The following is a 10835-nucleotide window of genomic DNA, read 5'->3' as shown; positions in this document are numbered from 1 at the left end:
TTCCCTCCTCCCCCACCTCTCCACTAGGGATTCATATCATTTACATACAGAGTCATCTTCATATACAAGCCCTTTCTGGCTTCCCTGATATAACTAATTGGCTTTAGACAGCTCTGCCTGTCTTTTCTAATTTAGGGTTTTCTGTGCTTTTATATGATCTTAACACAGAACAACTGTGATACTCCCATCCCTGCCTCCCCTCAAAGAAACTTCTGTAAGTCTGGGTTTTTTAAATTAACATAGTCAGAAGTCACTGGGTGATGCGGAGCATGGATATCAGAATGGGTGGCTCCTGGAAAAGGACCTGAAATGGACCCCCCAACTTGCCCCCTCCCCACTGTAGAAACTGATGCAGACTTGCCTTGGGCTCTATAAATCTAGGTAAAAATGGAATGCCTTCAGCTGAGGGAAAGAAGTCACATGACCGCCTTTTGGGGCATCATAAAGCTTGTCCAAGAAGAAATGCATTCCAAGTGATAAGACAGCACAACCTCTTCCCAGGTTATCGGGAAACCCACAGGTCACTCTCACTTGCAAAGAGACAGGGCTCTGAGGCCCCAGCTGCTTCTTCTGTATGTGCTTGAGAGCTACCATTCCAGATTTGTTGAGAGTCCCCCCTCCTTTTTGTTTTAATAAACTCCATCTTTATCAGACTCACTCCAAGTCCTGTCTGCATGATTTTTTTTCCTTTGAGTATTGTCACCTTCTGCTCAAACAACCACTGCTTTCACCAAACACTGAACAGGCACACGAACAAAGTCTAGCTTCGGTATTTCTTTGTAAGAGAAGGAATCACCAAAGGCATACCTGGAAGTTTTCACGGAGGGTCCAGACAGCAGCTCTGTAACAAGCATGGGAAGGTAAACAGAAAAGCCTTGATGGATAAATAAGCAAATATGGGTCCTCGCAGGCCAGTTTAAGTGGTGAGCAGAAATCAAGAACAAATCAAGGTAAGAAGAAGAAGAAGTTACGTTTTACACAGCACTTTAAAGTTTGCAAAGAACACTGAGACTTTACCTTGTCACCGCTGAACCTTACAACAGATTCCGAGGGAGGCAATTTGTTACTATTGTGCCCAAACTACAAAAAAGGAAATGGTCGTCCAAGAGGGTTTTCCTAGAATTGTAGTTGAGGATGCACACTGAAGAAGCAGAAGCTTGAGGTGAAATATGATTCCCCACTTTAATATTTTCAAATTTTAGTCGTCGTGTGTGTGTGTGTGTGTGTGTGTGTGTGTGTGTGTGTGTGTGTGTGCGCGCGTGCATGCATGCTCACGCAGGCTTACATGTGCCCTGATGTGTCTGTGGAGGTCAGAGACTCAGGTTTTGCCTTCCACCTTGCTGATGAAGGGTCTCTCTTGTGCTTCACGGTGCACACTCCACACTAGATAGCCCATGAGCTCCTGTGCCATCCTCCTGCACCCTCCTTCCATCTCTCCACAGGAATGCTGGGATTGCGGATGTGCATCACCATATAGAGCTTTTCCCCATGGGCTCTGGAGCTCAAACCCAGGTCATCAGGCTCGTGTGGCAACCAGCGTTGTGTCAGCTGTCTCTCCAGGCCCCGAGTCCCACTTTCGGCTGGCTGCATAGAATGGGGCAAGTCGACCTTGTGTCTGCCCCCATTTACTTACCTGAAGACTGCACTACTCGGTGCTGTAGAAGCTCCCAGCCAAGGAAATCTTGTGTCCTAGCGCTACCCCATGCACTGTGGAATCTCTCTCATGGGTGGGAGAGAAAAATAAATGACAGTAAGATAGCTCGGGGCTGTACATAGTAACTAGATGTTCTTTTCAAAAAAAAAAAAAAACGTGTCTCTTACTTACTGGCTCCGCTAGCCAGACATTTTATCATTGTGACAAGTAGTTGAGAGAAGTGGTTTCATAGGGGCAAGACTTGTTTGTGCGCATGGCTTCAGTGATCTAGGTCCCTAGTTTGCTGGCTCCGTGTTTCTGAGCTGTGGTAGAGCAGAACATCATGGCGGAAAGCCACTGAAGAACCAGGCGGCTCTGCAAACAGCTTCCAGAAGGCTGAGAGAAGCTCAGGATGAAGAGGCCAGGGAAAAGATTCATCACTCCAGGGCACAACCCCAGTGGCCTACTCCTCCAAACCTGGCCCTCCCCTACTTCCTGTATCCCTGTCTTGGCTAGGGTTTCTATTGCTGGGAAGGGACACCATGACCATGGCAACTCTTACAAAGGAAAATATTTAATTAGGGCTGACTTACAGGTCAGAGGTTTAGTCCATTATCATCATGGAGGGACATAGTGGTGTGCAGGCAGACATGGTGCTGGAGAAGGAGCCGAGAGTGCTACATCTTGACCCATAGGCAGCAGAAGGGAAAACTGTGTCACACTGGCCAGACTTAAATGTGTAAGACCTCAACACCCACCTCCACAATGACACACTTCCTTCCAAACAGCCACACCTACTCCAACAAGGCCACACCTCCTAATAGTGCTACTTCCTATGGGCTCAGCATTCACATACATGAGTCTATGGGAGCCATCCTTTTTCAAATCACCACCATCTCTCAATAAGGCCATCATACTGTGAATCCACCAATGAATTAATCCACTGATGAAGGCAGAGGCCTGGTAAACCAATATTCTCCCAGTAGCATCACAATATGGAGCTCAATCCTTGAACACATGAGCATCTCATATGCAAATCACATCAATGGCTGTCCCTTTATCCAGTGGCAGCTCCAATGGGGGCAGACTGCTTATCCTGTTCACCATGATGACCTTAGAACAAAGAATGGGCCCAGCACAAAACAGAGGCTCAGAATTATTCACAAATGAATGACTCTGTCAATGAGTGAGATTCATAGTAATCTTTTTGAGGGGAACAGAAAGGAAGGGTCCTGAACAGAAGCATCAGCTTTTCCTTCTAAGCATGCCCCCCAAACTGGCACACTAAAGAAACACTGATAACACGGTAGTGCAGGCTCTGGCGTGAGACGTCTGCAGGAGCAGAGTAAAACACTCCATTGAAGCTCAGGAAGGCGGGTGAGAAGTGGAGACTGGGTAGCAAATGCGTTTGCAGGCCAGTCCACCAGGGACACAAACTCCATGCCGTTTTCCTCTATTCTCCTCAGTCCTTGGTTGCACCCCACCTCATCCTCAGTTTTCCAGATGTCATAGATTAGAAGCAATCCTGCACACACCTATCTACTTAGAAGCCTCAATGAACTCAACACCTCTTGCGTCCTATCTGTTTTCCCTCAGCCCTTGTGACCTTAAATGTCTCTCAAAGAATGCCCGTAAATGGACTAAGACGTGAATTAAAGAACTAGATTGAACTGAGGACGGAGAATGAAAGTGTCCTTTAAATACTAGTAGGCATCGCCTTGGGCATAACAAAGGAGTTAAAACATAATTAAGATCTGAAGGCTGATTACAGGAATGTGTGCGATTATTTTTATTATTTTCCCCCTCTCTATCTTTGTGATGGGATGTGATCAACCTCTGCCGTGCTCCGTTGCTTAGGAGCAGACAGTCGGAGTTTTAATTATATGCTAACATAAGCTACGGAACAGAAAGCTGCCTTATGTCTAATACGTATACATCAAGAAAGACATGTGACAGCATCGCAATTGCTTTGGTGGCTGATAAAGCGTGCTTCCAGTAGGGTTGTCATCAAAGGATCAGGAACGGAGAGGGAGAGTATTATTAACAAGGCTGCTACTCTATTTATATGTCCTCCATTGTTTGTGAGTTCTTGTTAGAAGCTAGAAATGAATTTTTATCTGCTACTAATTTCATCGGTCTTTTTTTTAATTTTTTTAAGTCTAAGGGAATTAAAAAATACTTTTATCAATTCCACTTCCAACCCTTTCCCTCCAAATACAGTTCTTTTTATTCCATCAAATTTGCAATTTCTAAAATATTATATCTTTCAATAAAAAGAAATTAAAGAATTAGTTCATTCATTCTTCTAGCATTCAGTAGAGATGTGTTCTGAGAGCAAACCCCAGAGGACACCTCTGTCCTCATTGAGAATATATGTTAAGAGCAAGGAAAGGTGATCGAGCAATAAACCAATGAAAAGATAAGCACAGGCTGTCATCAGGGTTGTGAGAAACATGGAGTATATTGCACAAGATTAGGGTAGTTAAAAATGATAGAACATTCACAGTCACTTATTAACTTTAAGCCAGGGCTAATCTATCACAGTAGAGCCATTTCTTTCATTGACAGCTCTTTGAATTAATCAATGCCCTGTTCTGTTGGTTAAATCAATTTCTTATGCTTGACCACTGCTATGTTGAATATTGATTTTTATTTTAAAAAAGTATATTTCTGACTTTCATATGAAAGAGGGTCAGATCTAGTCTCTTCAGAATAGATAAGGAAGCTGAATGAATTGGCTATGGCTGCATCTTTATTGTTCGCTGTTTTCAATAGGTGGTTTTCACCTTGTGGTCCTAGATGACAACTTGGGCTTCAGTCATTCCATCTGCACAAAAGATGAAGGCAGGAAGAGGGTCATACCTTCTCCTCCCAAAGATGCTTTCATTTCTGCATAGCAATAATTTATTCCATGGCTATAAAGGAAGCTGACCAAGGTAGCCTTCACTCTGGGTAGCCATACACACACACCTGGAGAAACAGCAGAAATGTGTTACTAAAGAAAAGGGGCACACAGTTACTGAAAAGTCAGTCATGGGTATTGCCACCCAGGTAATATGATCCAGTAACTGGTACCGAGAAAGCCAAAGTATCTCTCAGGAGGTATTCATTGAGATGACCTTAAAGAACGCAAGAATGGCTAAATGTAAGAGCATTTGCTGTATAATCATGAGGACTTGAGTTTGGATCCCCATCATCTACATTAAAAAGAAAAACAAGCAGGCATGGTTATGTGTATCTATAATCCCAGTGTTGGAAGGACGGCAGAGAGACAGAAGATTGTTAGGACTTGACTGTTAGCCTAGGTGAAAATCAACACAGAAGCTTGGTTCATTGGGAGATCCTGTCTCAAAGGAATATAATTTAGAGGGATAGAGATCACCAGGAGACCTCATCTGGCCTCTGTATGGGAGCATGGGTGTACACATCTACTACACAGATATACACATATGTACATACACATGTGCATCTTTATGCACATGAAAGAGTACAAGGGAGTTTCCTCTATGCACTAGAGAAAGAGAGCCAGAAGTAGGGTACTTATTGCAAACTATATGCCCACAGCATGGCTCTAGCTTACCTATAATATTATGTATGCTGCTATTAAGTTTTGTCTGGGATGATGATCTGTGGTCTTCCCAATTTTTTGTTCTCCTACCCTCAAAGCACATTATATCATGGCAATTTTTGAGTTATCAAAAAAAAATCAACTATTGTCATCTTATTTTGAGCATGAGGGGCAACGATAGAGAGCATATTAAGTAGTAACTTGGTATTTGGCATTTTATTTAGGGGTACAGATATATGTGGAGTTTATAGATAGGAAGAGGTAGCCAAACCAAATAAATGTCTCCAAGAACTAGCACGAATGGTATAAATAACATGCCAGGTTCAAACAAAAGCACTTACAAATTAGGGTATTAAATCACAACCCACATTACAATAACGTGATTTGGTTTGGTGTTCACCAGAACAGAGCTGATCGTATGGAACTAATGTGATGTTTTGTGTGAATGTCACATTAGTTATGCATTTGTTACATGATTTTCATGGGTGCCAGAATGTAATTCATTGGAATAAACAGAAGAGTCTAGTGGCATTGAGCCTAATGCTATAAAGGGGAATTTGCCTTCATTAAACCCTCTCATACAGTAATTAAGGTGACATTATATCCAGCACATTTTCTTAATGAATATCTTACACTGACATCAAACGAAAAAGGAATCAGTAATACTGTTTATTTCTGCAAATTTCATGTGAACAAAGATCACTGAAGTGCATGCTTTTGTCTAAACACATCATACAATGGCAACATGCCCTACTGCCGAAGATGAGGCAATGAATGTGCTTGGATACCAGAGTAAAGGCATTTCAAAGCTTTGCCTTGAGTCTCCTGACTACAGAAGGCAGGAGATGGCACAGAGGCCATTGTTTACTGTGCATCTGGAAGGAGAAACTCCAAGTACATAGATGCCTTCTCTGAACTAACCAGATTTCCCATAATCTTGCATGTATCTAGCTGTGAGCCTAAAACCTAGTCTGTGGTAGCCAAGAACTAGGTCTGTTCAGAAGAACTGGAATGTGAACATCAGTTTTACCTCTATAGTCCTAGACATCTAACACAATGTGTGTGTGTGTGTGTGTGTGTGTGTGTGTGTGTGTGTGTGTGGAGAGAGAGAGAGAGAGAGAGAGAGAGAGAGAGAGAGAGAGTTAGAGAGAGATTTAATATAAACAAATGCAACTCTTATTTGCAACAAATTCTGTTTAATAAGTTGCTCCTGGAGTGTCTCTCAATGGATTTAATCAAAAGTATGATATATAATAAAATATAAAACAACACAAATCAGAGTTGCTCATGAAGAAATCAATGCCACATAGTGTTCTATTGGAAATGCCCAACTTATTCCCGAAAACTGTCACAAACACTAAATATATGTAGTCAATAAGGTTTGCAATACACATATATAAAATGTGCAAAAATAATGTTGCTTGTTTTCTTTTTCTAAATCAAGAATAGCAATATGCACTAAGGAAATTAAAACCTAACCTTTTAACTAGGAGTTCTCATCTTTTTCTTGGGGTAGGAGCATGTTTCAGGGAAGACTATAGAGAATAGATAATGGGTGACAAAAGGCACCTGGCCCTCAATGTTGACCTCTCTGACCTTTGTTATATCTCATGTAAGAGACTGAAGATTGTCTTTCTTCTCTGCAAAATCTTTCCTTGATTGGTTGTTTCTTTTGTTCTTTGATTTCAGATATTTCTAAAGCTCTATCCCACCTGCCAAATACATTCTATTCTCGAAATTCCCACCGTCTCTCCAGGAATCTGAGGTCCTTCTGGCAGGACTCGCCTGTGTTGCACTGAACAACTTCACCACAGCCTTGGTTCTGAACATATAATATTAACATTTGGCACTGTGCATGAATCATGAAATACCAGTAAATGTTGCTTGGAACCTCTTGGCTCAGATTTTAGGCTATTTTTTTGTGCTATAGATTTCAGTGGTTTTACATAGATATAAAATTATCTGTTCTTACAGAAACATAGTACTTTAATTATAGAAAACAAAGTTTTAATATTTTGCTATTGTTACATAGCATCGAATTAGTAAATCTTCAGATTGCATTATGCTAGAATGTTTGGTTTGAAAAATTGCTGCTTGAGATGCTGACAAGTTTCATAACAAATCATCAGTGAAATATGGCTTTGACTAGAACAATTTCTGAAATGGTTCTAAGCATACTATATTTGTTTGTTCATTTGTTTTTAGAGATAGGGTCTCTCTACACAGCCCCAGTTATCCTGAAATTTACTTTGTAGACCAGGCTGGCCGAGACCTAACAGAGATCCACCTGTTTGTGCCTCCCAAGTGCTGAGATTAAAGGCATGCACCACTATGCCTGGTACACACTGTATTTTTGTGAAGCAACATTCTCAGCCTTGATGATTGTAAAGTCAAAATTTCAAGCAACTAAAAATCAAGGACCATAGTCTTGGTGTTATTGCAACATCAAATATCAAGCCAAGGTTAATTCTTTCTGTAAAAATAAACAACATTGTCTAGTTGTGGGCCTCTGTATTAATTCCCACCTATTGCAAGAAGACACTTTTCTGATGAGGGTTAAGGCATTGATTTATGTGTTTAGCAACATATCCCCAGGAGTTATTTTGTTGCTATGCTTATTTAGCAGAACAATAGTAGTAGGTTTTCCTTAGGCACATGACCTCTCTAGTTTCAGGCTCTTGTCCTCATTAACAGTGCCAGGAATAGCTGCTATGTTCTGGAATATTAGTTGAAGATGTGTTACATTTGTTTATGCTGCAAATATTTGTTTACTGATGCAAAGATGTGTTGCATTCTTTTATGTTGTATTTGTTTAACTCTGTTAAGCTGTGTTACTTTGCTGGCCTAAAACACCTGATTGGTCTAACCAAGAGCTGAACAGCCAATAGCTAGGCAGGAGAGAGAAATGGGCAGGACTGCCAGGCAGAGAGAATAAATAGAAGAAGAGGGAAGAGGGAAGAGTGAGAAAGGAGAAGGAGAGAAGGATGCCACAGGCTGGCCACCCAGCCACACAGCCAAGAACAGAGTAAGAAGGAAAGAAAGGTATATAGAGTAGAGAAAAGGAAAAGCCCGGAGGCAAAAGGTAGATGGAGTGGTTGAAGTTAAGAAAAACTGGCTAGAAATAAGCCAAACTAAACTGGTTATTCATAAGTAAGAATAAGTCTCTATGTATTTATTTGGGAGCTGAGTGGCAGGCCCCCAAAGAATAAAGAGTGTAAAACAAACAAACAAACACACACACTCACACACACACACACACACACACACACACACACAAAAAAAAAAAAAAAACTATACTGCTATCTTATGGAGTAGACCTTAACTCCAATCAAAAGTGGTTTATGCCGGCCAGTGTTGGCACATGCCTTTAATCCCAGCACTCAGGAGGCAGAGGAAGGTGGATCTCTGTGAGTTCAAGGCCAGCCTGAGCTACAGAGTGAGTTCCAGGAAAGGTGCAAAGCTACATAGAGAAACCCTGTCTCGAAAAACCAAAAAACAAAACAAAACAAAAAAAAAAAAAAAAAAAAGTGTTTAGTTACTTCCATAACATTTGTGCCACTAGTAGGTTTATCTTGCAGACAGGTCAATGCTGTAGTTCATATAGGGTTTATAGTTAGATGAGGCTGATGATTACTTTTCTTCTTCATTATCACTTTTCAGCACTATAAATGCTAGTCAGTAGGGATGAAGCTTCTACTTGGGTACTAGTTTGATTTCTCTATATTTGAAGACATAAGGATGTGTTTTCTTCAGATCTTAGCAGGATGTTATAGAAGTGACCAATATCATTAGCAATAGCATATGATGTTTGAGGGGGGTCTATGTGACCCCATGCCAGTGACTCAAAAAGATGCAATCAGGCTTTGCAGACACTACTGTCCCCTGTCACCACCTACTATAACTATGGTCAACCCCACCATGTTCCTTGACATATTGTGAGCCCCTGGGCCCTGTCTTCTTTGAGCTGTTTGCAGACAAAGTTTCAAAGACAGCAGAAAACTTTCGTACTCTGAGCACCGGAGAGAAAGGATTTGTGTGTAAGGGTTTCTTCTTTCCCAGAATCATTCCAGGATTTATGTAGCAGGGTAGTGACTTCACATGCCATAATGGCACTGGTGGCAGGTCCATCTATGGGGAGAAATTTGAAGATGAGAACTTCATCCTGAAGCATACAGGTCCTGGTACTTTGTCCATGGCAAATGCTGGACCAAACACAAATGGTTCCCATTTTTTTTATCTGCACTACTAAGATGGAGTGGTTGTATGGCAAACATGTGGTCTTTTGGAAAGTAAAAGAAGGTGTGAGCATCATGGGAGCCATGGAGTGTTTTGGTTCTAGAAATGTCAAGACTACCAAGTAGGTCACCATTTTGGACAGTGGGCAGCTGTAATTCTTTTAACTTTCGGGCATCTTATCCATCAGACCATTCCTTCTGCGGCTCAGTGGAGCACCCCTACCCCATCTGCTCACAATACCCTGTGATCTCTGCTCTCACTGAAATTCTTTGGGTTTCCATATTTTTCTCATTCCACTCCAAGTCTAGCTGGATTGCAGAGTTAAGTTTACAATTATGAATAAAAACTAAATAAGAAAAGAAAACATGAAACCCATACCTGGTACTGTGGTCTTATTTTATAACATATGATATCTGTCTCCCCCATTATATGCTAACTCCATTTAAATTCCTTTTATATATTTATAAATTTTAGGAAGCCTCTACAGTAGTAGGTTTCTATAAGGCCTTTCTTGGCCTTTAGTGTTAATTATCCATATTCCCTCTTTAAATCTGACCTTCTATTCTCCTCCCCACTCAATCTTCCAATTTTAGTTTCCCATTTATAAGCCTGTGTTCTACTTCCCCTTGTGCATGTTTAGTAGGTGAACATGTACATGTGGGTGCACATACACATATATGCACACCCATGAGGAAGCAATAAGCCAACCTTGGGTTTGTTCCTCGGGAGCCATTCCTCTTGATTTTGGGGGACAGAGTCTCTCCTTGACCTGTAGTTTGCTGATCTGCTAGGCTGGACTGAGCTGGGAGGACCAGGGATCTACCTGTTTCTGCCCTTCCCGAACTGAGAATATAGATGTGTGCCATCATGCCCAAAGTTTTTAAACATGTGTTCTATCGATCCTTGTACTTACGTGGCAAGCCTTTTACAGATCCCTCTAGCCCACAACTAACATTTTTTTGGAGAATGAAGCTGGGTTCAGAAAGATCAATTATTTTCTCCAGGTTCTTCAGTGAATGAGACATCTTTTACCCCAAAACTACGTTTCTTCTAGGTATGGGAACTCAAACAGTGAAGACAAAAAAATATCAACCAACATTAAAATCTGAAGCTCTTTATCATGAGGGTTTCTTCCCTGTGTCAAAATGCATAGATTCCAAATAGAGTCACACTTTTTTTAAGGGTTTATACCAACCAGTTTGGGGGTTTTATAGACTAATAATCTGTCAACATCTGCATAAACATCAACAGGGCCCTAGCCTATAAATAAAATAATGAATACTTTCTTAATTAGGAAAAATAAGTATATTATCTCAGAGTAACACACAGTCTGTTAAACTCAGTGTGGTTAGTATTATGGGAAGCTCAAGGAAACTGTTCTTATATTTTTCATTTTAC

General features: G+C 41.1%; 1 pseudogene; it reads left to right on the top strand.

Annotated features, from left to right (window-relative positions):
* The first annotated feature begins 9104 nt into the window (after window positions 1-9104).
* Window positions 9105-9592, top strand: LOC107399899 (peptidyl-prolyl cis-trans isomerase A pseudogene; annotated as a pseudogene).
* Window positions 9593-10835: the final 1243 nt, after the last annotated feature.

Source organism: Peromyscus maniculatus, chromosome 3, assembly GCF_049852395.1.
Source record: "Peromyscus maniculatus bairdii isolate BWxNUB_F1_BW_parent chromosome 3, HU_Pman_BW_mat_3.1, whole genome shotgun sequence".
NCBI classification, from domain to species: domain Eukaryota; kingdom Metazoa; phylum Chordata; class Mammalia; order Rodentia; family Cricetidae; genus Peromyscus; species Peromyscus maniculatus.
This window is presented reverse-complemented; position numbering and strand designations above follow the sequence as displayed.